Below are 10,326 nucleotides of genomic sequence, written 5' to 3' on the forward strand. Positions count from 1 at the left end.
CGGTATCGCTCCTTTCAGTTTTACCTATAAGCCTTCAACCAGGAGGTATCGTTTCGACATTCTTTCTGTCTTAACAAATGGCAATTATTACTAGTATTCAACGCGGTACAATAAGAAGCTAAGATATCTGAGATAGGATGATCGTTTTTATTTTATTTCCTCAAATTAGGTTCTGAAAATACATTTGCGAATGGTTCAATGTTGAGGGCCCCAAATTTCCTGAAATAAGACACCTATCTGTTTTACCATATGACTCTCAAATCCGCGTCTTATCCAGTTAATTCATCTGTAGTGGATCCCGAGCGAAACCGAGTACCGTGTCTATTTTTCAGATTATGAACTTTATTCTGACGGTACGATTACAATACTTAGCATTTCCCATTTTTTAACGAAAGAAAAAACTGACCCTTTATAATTATTTTCACACAACGCGATCCGCTCTTGATCCCTTTTTCAACATTCCTCTACTTTTTATTCCCTTTCTTAGAATTGGACGACATTTTTGGGAAGTGAATTTCGGGAGGCACACACTACTGGAGGACTAACGCCGGGAAATATTCTATCGCAATGTGACGGCGGGCGTATAATAGATTATTCTCTGATCCCGTAGGGCTGAAGTATAGCAGCATCCCATATCCCGGCTGATAGGACATGGATATACACTTTCTGCGAAGGGGCAACGCACGCGTTTACGAGGAGCGACCTGCCCGAACCCTTTTCAAGGGAGTGTTCCACGTCTGCGATATTCCCCCCTTTCGAAGCGAGGCACGACCATCGCGAACGTATTTTCGAGGCCACAGAAGGAGTTTTGGTTACGACGGTAGAAACTGGTTCGAACTCGATCGCGCAAACTGGTCTGACACTGTAAACGGTTCTGGCGAAACTTGAAGGTGTTTTACCGAGAAATCGGAACGGATCAAGTACGAAACTCGAAAGTTAGAACGGCTGTCAAAGACAGAGAGGTAAGCGCGAAGAAGCGCTAGTCCGTCGAGTTTTCAAGGGGATTAAAAAGGAACATGGTGAATTTTTCGCAACCTCAGCGCCGAATTTCTTTGTAAATATACTTTGCCTGCGGTAGACACCGTAACAGGGAAGAGAAATTTAAAAGAAAGATTCGTTAGCTCGACACGGCGAAAGCGCGACGACGGAGCGGGATAAAACTCTGGGGACTGAACGGGGCGGCAAAAAGGACAGTGCTGTTAGAAATATAAATTAGTTGCACTGCTGGAAGCAGGGCTGGGCGCCCCCAAATTACGTCATTAACTTCTTTTTGCCGGATCACGAACCCCATCGCCGTCGGTTAGCCCATCTGTCTGCACGGTATAACAATAAGTGGTTAAGAATTTTTTCTTTGCATCCCAATTTCTTCTGTGTTTTGCAGTCTAGAATAGCTCGGCTGTAACTTGCATCAATACGTTGAATTCCACATCGAGATATCCGCAGTCTGTAACGTTTGACAAACGTTTGAATCGTCGAAATAAAGTGAACAATTCTTTTCAAAACTGGCAAATTGCTGCGTAGTCAATTACTTGATTACAAGGTACCGGCGATGCAGGTCTGATCCGAATTGCTGATCGTATCAGATGTCACAGGAGAGCAGAGGTTGCATTGCTGTGTCTACGTTAGGTGGTAAGTCCTCACGCTTAATTAGTTCATCCCTGTCGAAGGGTGGAATGCCCCGCGGCAAATCGATGGCGCATCTTGTGTACTGCACCAGTAATTGCTAATTAACGATTTCCACCCGAGCGGCTGTTGTTACTCAATACGCCTTCGGAGGTATTACGGCGAGCTTGGAAAGCGTCTGATGACGGATTTACCAAAAAAAATAATTCCTGCGTTTTAGTTCGTTTTTCAGACTATAGAAAGTAGCCTACCAAGTTTTAATTGATCGTCGTGTCCTTTGGTGTAAGTCGATACAGTAACATACGCCAAGTCAGAAATCAGTCGCTGATCGATCCCATACGTTCCCCGTAGGGTTGAGAGACCGCGATATTAAGTGACCCTTGCTATTTACTGCCCCAAATAACGTCGATGTTGAAAAATGTTTAATATGAATCACGCAAGGTCGAAACGGTTTATTTATGAGAAATCGTTTAAATGCGGTTGCGTTTTCACGTGGAGTTGGATCCGCGCTTGCCCGGGCGTGTTGCAAATTGTTCGTCGTTGTCGTCGAATTGAACCGTGTGATAAAACGGTTGGCCGGTAGGTATAACATATCGAAGAAATCTCCGAGAAGACGTTTACAAAGTTAGGAAATAATTTCGGCTTCAATTAACTTAAGCACACTGGATTATCTGAGTTGAGCAGAGGTTCGAGGGACGTGGATATCTTGCGCGAGTGCAGGGTCCGGACGGTATAAGGTGAAGCACGTGCCAAGTAATATCGGGGAGTTCATTCGGGAAATTGGCATACAGCCCTGGTCCGTGTGTGTCTGGTTTCGTTGTACACACCGAGTGTAAAGTTGGGATCAGGCGTAATTGGTGTGTGTAACGACGCCGCGTGTATCGCGATTCTCGGCGGTGTACGTAATAGATTTTAACGAAATTATATCGCCGCTGAAACTTGCGGGGAGAATGTCGCAGGGACCCTCACCGTTCCACTGTGGAATTTGTATTCAACTCGGTTCCCGTTGTGCAAGCAGGCAAAACAACTACACCGTGACTGAGCGAGTGTCTAGGTGCATAGAAGAGGCTCAGGGTACACTGAGTGGAGATATTCTCCCGACGAACAACTTCCTCCCTCGCTTTCAGACCGTGGGAAGTGCGTCCCTCAGATATTAACTCATCTCCGAAGAAACGCCGGGGTCACGTGCACCCGGTGAACGTTAAACGATACCATCCGAGCGGAATCATAAATTATTCTTCAGGGTGGAAAGTTGGCGAACAAGAACCCCCGATTACAGCGCCGACCGAGTCTTTTGAAGAAATTAAATTCCGAAAGTGAAGCAAGCAAGTTGGACCCCGTGTGACTTTCGGATTCTGACACCGGCGCAAGTTAGTTTTCCTGCGGCTTGTACCGCCGCTGGCTGAGTAGCTCCCGGCCATTTATTATCCCTATTATCCCGTCTCTGACCTCACTCAGTCCCGGGGGAACCCCACAACACCTACTATTCCGAACCTTTCCCTCCACCCTTTCCCATTCGCCCACACCCGGTGGCCCTTCATCATACAGCATCGCTTCTCTGCCGCGGTAATATCGAAGGCCATGCAGCGCCGTCTTTTATCGCCATCCAGTTATTTTCAAGTGCCGAAAAAGCACGCGGAGCTTTCGATTTTTCTCGACTCACATTCGGGAGAATTTCCTAGTTCGAAACTTGTCACCACGTGACCGCAGAGGAAAAGTGTGCTAAGTACAGGGTGCTCTTGTAGTGGAGTTACGCATTAAGAGGAAACGTTGAAACGTAGCAGATTGAACGTTCGACTGCGCATGCGCGAGCTTTTCCGAGTTATATACCCGAGTTATCGGGTATCTAGAGTTGATGCAATTAGCTCAGTTCGTCATTAAAATCTAACTTTGGGCAAGTTTTAGACAAAAATTTTTAACACTCGATACACCTTACTATTCAAAATATGGTGTTTGGGTAAATCAAAGCACTATTAGTATCATTTCTGGTCCTAGTCTTCGACTGCATGTGACGAATATGGCCACAATACTAAGACGAGGAGGTACTACTCCCAAAGTTGAGTGTGCGCTTGATTAAGGACTTGAAAAGACTTTACGACTTTAAGTGAATTTACGTAACTTAATAGGTGAGTTCAGACAAATTTACGTGACTTGGCTCGACTTCACTCGAGTGAGTTAACGCCTTCGGGTGAATTCACAGGACTTGAAGTGACTTCACGTAATTTTAGTTGGCTTTATAACTTCAAGTGACTTCACGAACACCTGATTTTAGGACTTCAGCGGATTTCCTTCTCTTAGTAAGATGACCAAAAATCGGTACATCTACCCTACTTTATGGGAAATAATCGATCAAAAGTTTTTCTGCAGTTTTTCCTTCTTCTCAAACTGGTAAGAACTTACAACTCTCGGATTATTGGAAATGTTTTCCACGGTCTGAGGGGTTCTTCTTTGTCATAACGGAAAACTGGATAAATAATATTTGTCACAAAGAATGGTAACTGTTTCGCTGCTTACGTTTCACACGGCGTTTAGTCATTCCGCTTGAAAGCTTTCAAACGCTTGCAGTGCTACGGCGACGAGACGTAAACATTGAAAAATAACGAAAAAACACACGCGCCATTAGGTGAAAAGCTTTTTCACGCTTAGTAGACTCAAATTGGCGACCCGTACGGACGAGTGAACAGAATGGACTAGCTTCCTCTTTCCCACATTCTACCTTCTAGTCGGATGACGGGATGGACAATTCGCTCAGTTTCAATTCGGCCGTACCGTAATATTCAACATCGTTTGCAGTTCGGTGCTGACGCGAGGCTTCGGAACGAGGGAGAACAATTATTCAGTGATAATTGTGACGTAATTTAGCCGAAGTATGATTCATTTTCCATTTACGCACGGCAATTACACGAGTGTAATAAACTCTTTGTTCCGTTAATTTACGCTATTTCGTTACATAATTGAAGTAACTACGAAAGTATTTCCGGTACGTAGGAGCATTTCAAATCGTCAAAGATCAACCTTGTCATATCAGATTCATGGTTAATGCTGCAGGTTAATTTTCTGAAGATTCGTATAATGGTAGAAATTTCGGGCACGTGAATTCGGTACGTGACTGCGAGTTTTGGGACGTGCGGAAATATCGGGAGAGAAAGGTCGGCTTCATACTAACGATTAGCTCGAGCTCTCTGCAGGATTTGGACCATGAGATGAAGTACAATTTGGAGAGTGGTTTGAATAAGAGCGTAACCTGGGAATCTCTGATTTCACTAATTAAAGAAATTGTTAGTATATGTATCAAGTGGATCACCTGCTGATTCAGGGAACATCCTAATCTCAAACTAATTTCTTACGTGAATATTTACGGAAACTATCTTTCAACCTTTTCCCAATTTTCATTTGGATTTACACGAATGCGGAAATTCGACTATTGGCAAAGCAGCAATAATACAATAGCGAAACATTGAGTCGCCAATAATTTCATATCGGATGTGTGCTGGTTTTCCAGTGGCGATATTGTTCCAATGCAAGATTTCCGCACGTGTATTGCCGCGTTGTAAATAAACGCTCGGTTACGGCGTGGAACGTGGATTCTTGACCTAAGAATTTCCCCTCTTTTATACCAGCATTTTCCCGAATGCTACTCGCGGTATATTGGAAATACGATATACCGCAGTTGTTTGTTCAAAACGGGCAGGTTATAGCGCTTCTAGATACAGCCATGAAAATTTCCACACCCGTGAAAGAATCTTTGCTTCGGAATGTCGATTCTTCTATGAAGTAGTGAGGCGGAGCCGCGGGCTGTTTTCACGATTTGTTTGAAAGAGAGTCGAGGGTTGATCAGAGGAAACGACGTTGCATGCACAACGGAGATCGAGCGAAATCAGAAATCTAGCTCGTACCGTTAGATACTCAGCACTAAGATTTATCGTTCCTTGCTTCGAAATCATTCCGGATTTGATACGAAAGCATTTGCTCGGCTTTAGTCACAGTTGGACGGGGCAAGATTCGTCGAGATTGGATGAGACCGCCCATCACGAAATTCTAGTTTGGTGATCGAGTGAATACTTTTTTTTATGTTTTGGTATCACGACTTTCGTGGCATTAAGAGAAACGTTAAACGTGGCAAAGATTTTCGAGTCAAATATCATTGCGCATTGACAAACCGAAGGGTTTGCGGGATTCGCACCGAAGTAAGGCAGGTATATCCAGTCTCTTCGTTACGACGATCGAATTCGATTACGTAGGAGGCGGGCGAAGAATATGATAAGAGATAGAAGGACTCGGATCGCGAGAACTAAGATGAGACTGATTGAAGGAGGCAGTACTAAAAATTGGTTACGAATATGATCGCTGGAGCGAGAAGCTTTATTGGATCGCGAACGGAGGAGGAGAAGAAGTGCTTATTATTGGAAATTTTATATCGAGAGATAGGAGTATCTAATTTACATGATAAAACGAAGAAAATGGAACAGTCTGTATTAGTATGAGCAAACTTTTGCATTGAAAAAAGAATTACAACTCACGGGAAAAGCGTTGAACGAATCTTGGTTATAACAAAATGCGATGTCGTTTCTCTTTGCTCGCGTGAGGCGTGAAGTGAGAAGCAGTCGTGGATCATATTCACCCGGTGGAAACGCGATCTTTTTGCAAAAGCTTCGATTTCCTTGCAATTTTCTACGTCTTTCAGTATCTACTAAGATGTGAAAATCATGCAAGTTTCAGAACTCCAGCTTGTACTGTCTAAGAGAAAGAAACCTGTCGATCAATTTGTTAATTTTGAACAGATTGATTTTCACATTCGAACTTCTATCCTACTCTTATCGCGAGAAAAAATATCATACAACGTGTTCTCGATCTAGAAAATTCTGATCTTTCTTATCAAGGAAATCATTTCGGGCTAGATCATCAGGAAACATAAAAAATGGTATGTTTCACAAATTACTGCTTTTTCCATGTTACCCAACTTTTACATGAAAGAGATTTTTACCTGAAAGCTGGCAGTTCCTTACGCAAAAATTTTTCGTTTTTTTGAAGGTGCTCGCAATGGAATTATGGCGGTAGGTACACTTGATTTTTATGAAGTATAACATTTTTCCGACTCAGCGAAACATTTTTATTCCATTTACACTTTTAGCGAAGTACAGTTCTACAAATGTTAATAAGATGAAGTTATTTTAAAAGTTGGGGAATATAGAAAAAACTGATTTTTATAAAAAATACTATTTTTCACGCTATGGCAAGGAAGCTTAGACCTTTCTACATCAAAAACATCTCGGGGCATGTTTTTCTGCCATCATAAGGAGGCGATAAAAATTCGAATGTGACAATCAATGCGTTCAAAGTTAACAAACTGACGAACGTAATAAATTTTGGACCGGGAGGGCTAGAGTTCTGAAACTTGCAGGATTTTCACATCTTATTGTTAGTACGTATTACGAGATGTCAACATTGCAGAAAAATCTCTCACCTATTTATTTTCAGCGCCGCACGAGCAGTGCATCTCACACAATTGCGTTCGATTCAGGCTCACCTTTTACAACTGGCAATCCAAACTCATTGTGAGTTCGAAGTTTCACCAAAAGGTGCAATCAAAAAATTGGCAAGGGTGCAAAACGAAGCAAATTGTAGCCGCCGTTTTTCGGATGTTTTTCATTTCTCCAGGTGTAGCAGGTGAATTCTGTTTCAAGTTCATCTCGGTCAGTTTTTACAGACTCAATAATATTTTCGTACGTAATTTTGGTCTTATGATTGATTCTATATTGAGAAACTGCCTGTATCGTCTTTCCGCGAAAAAGGATCGAAAAACGAAGACAACAATCGTGATTCGTATTGTTATATAAATTGGCTCGCCTCGTATATTTTCCCGAACCAATCGATATTGGTAGTCGAGCGATGTTCTCAAAGGTTCCTTCTCTTCTATCCGATTTTTCCAAGTATCTCCACCATCAAATATTGGAATTCGGCCGCATTTACTCGTGTGTTCTCATCGAGTACGACATATTCGGAGATTAATTCTTCTTTCTCAGTTCCCAGCTATAAGTATACCACTGGAAAAACCAGTGTATATGTATACACGGAGAGAAAAATCTGAGAAAAATTACTCTGCTGTTACTATAATTGTGATGTAAAAGACACCTAATGCAGTTTTTACCGTGCTGCATCAGAAAAATGCGTCGTCACATTTTAAATTTTGTGCTGCCGAAACACATAGTTTCTAAGCAAGGTAGTTATTTTATTCATAAAAACTCATAATTTTTGTAACATGCATCAATAAAAACTGCATTAGGTGTATTTTACATCACGATCAGTAACAGCAGGGTAATTTTTCTCTCGAAAGTCACCGAATCGTCGGCGCTGATTTTTCCAGCGGTATACTTATAGCTGGGAATCATTGAAACATCGCTAATTCAAATTTAAATAGTTCATATACCAGATACTACAAAAGCAGAACAGCATTTTTAACTACGGTATTTCTCTCTTTAATGAAAACGTTCGGATAAAATTGAAGATATATTCTCAGCAACCCTCCTAAAATAGCAGAACATTTGTTTTTCGAATGGCCCGATTCATTGAATACGATTAGTCGTCTTTTATCGGTGGGTGTGATAATTATTTTTTACTTTCCATTACTAGGTATGTATTATTCACTTATGTGACAAACTCAGATTAAATTATATGAAAATTTTCTGAGCATTTGAATGCGTAGAAGCGATCATTTCTTTTTTTTTTTTCCTTTTTTTATTTGCTGTTCACTCAGAATTTCAATTGGACCAGAAACTAATCGAGAAAAGCTTAATGCTCAGATTGATGCTTAACTGGAAAGAATTTATTCCACGTACCGGAAGTTAAGGAGGGCAGGAGGGAGGGAGGGGGGGTGGGGTGGGGTGGGGGCACAGCCTGGACAGTCTAAAATCATACTTACTTTTAGGAGTGTTTTTTAAAAGAAAATGAAATCACTTGGAGCAATTTTAGTTTGAGGAATTTATTATTTATAGTTTCAAGAACAGTTTAAAATTTTTTAATAATAATAACAAAGCCCCCAAACTTAAATTTTTCTTAGTGTTTTCATTTTCTCTTAAAAAAAGAACCCTAAAAGTAGATCTGATTTTAGACCGTCCAAGCTGTACCTCCCCCTTAAAGGTGACAACACAGTGCCGGTTACAATCAGTTTGATTCACCTTACCTTCCGCTTTCGAGCATTGCGCAGATTGAAACTGTTTTGATTGCTTCATGGTTCAGCGCATTTATAATGCCAGAGGCTATAGGAGTCGACAAAATGACGCGACAAACGTTTCGCGCAGGAAAGAATGTAAAAAGAAACATGTTCCCCGGTATTACATGTACGTAGCAATATTTTCAACGTCGGAAATGGACAATTTGAGACTTATCAAAATCTTCATGGCAAATTCATGGATTCTTGATTCAACCACTCGAGGGAAAAACTTTTTATCCAGGCTCGTCCAAGAAATGCATACATAATAATCTCTTAGAGAATGATATTTTAGAATTCAAAGTGTTTTTTTTTTTACTTGTTGTATATCACGAGTGAAATAATTGCGACTCAAATATTGTTACACCGTTAACTTAAATTCGCGATCAATATCGTTAATTCGTCAATAAACATCCCCCTTCTAAATTTGGATTATGTGCGTTTTGTTTGATTCTATGAAATGCATCAAGCATTTTAAATACTAGTCTTTTTTGTGTAATTAGAATCCGTCGACATTACGATGCGTCCAGAATTGCATTTGTGGTAAAATCGCTTAGTATAATATCTTTATTGTGCGGGTAATTTATATACACCTACCTATCCACTAACCATATCCAACTGATTTATTCGGTTGTCTCTTTACGTTTTGAATTGTTTCACCGCAATTTATTTCGTCGAATTTCACGAAATCTTCATGTTTTATATCCGATTCCATTGTTACAAATATACTGCATGGAACAGTGCGACTTTGAATAATGAAGAGATTTATTAGGATGAATCGCTAATTTTAAACCTTGGTAGTATACGAAATACGAAATTTTATACTTTTCTGAACAGAAATGCAATTGCTTTATAATCCAACAGTGATATTCTGTTGTCGTATGAAATTTGTTTTTGAATATCACTTATCCATTTATTAAACCGACAACCAAGTTACTTGCTATTCAAAACAAGGATGTATAGAACTCTCATCTTCTCTTTCTTTGATTAGAAACACTTGACAATAATTACCGATTTCGCAAATCAAATGATCACTTATTTCTCACACGGTTTTAACCCATAATTGAAACTCATATTTCAATTCTTCAATTTGCTTACGAAACAGTTTTCTTGGTTATTCAAAATTTCTTGTTAACTTGTCTTTCTACTTTGTGTTACTCGTTTATTAAGAGTTCTAGGATATGACTGCTTCTTGTACCGTAATGCGTGTGAAAATCTTACGTTCATAATTCATTCCAAGCCGGTCTTCTTATAATGCAATGCGTAACGGCTGTACCGGCTTGTTTATCTATATATTTTTGAGAAATAAGTAACGTTAGTTACAATCATTGTTCATACGACATCGGATCTTCTTTGGCAAATCACCACTCGAAGTCAAGAGATGGTCGGAAGTTATTCGTACATGAGCCGGTTCAGTCGAAGAAGAGTTTGCGGCATTGCTTCATCTTAAGGAGACACACAACTTTTCCATGTCATACGACTCCAATATTAATGAC

Source organism: Neodiprion virginianus, chromosome 3 (genome assembly GCF_021901495.1).
Source record: "Neodiprion virginianus isolate iyNeoVirg1 chromosome 3, iyNeoVirg1.1, whole genome shotgun sequence".
In the NCBI taxonomy this organism is placed as follows: Eukaryota; Metazoa; Arthropoda; class Insecta; order Hymenoptera; family Diprionidae; genus Neodiprion; species Neodiprion virginianus.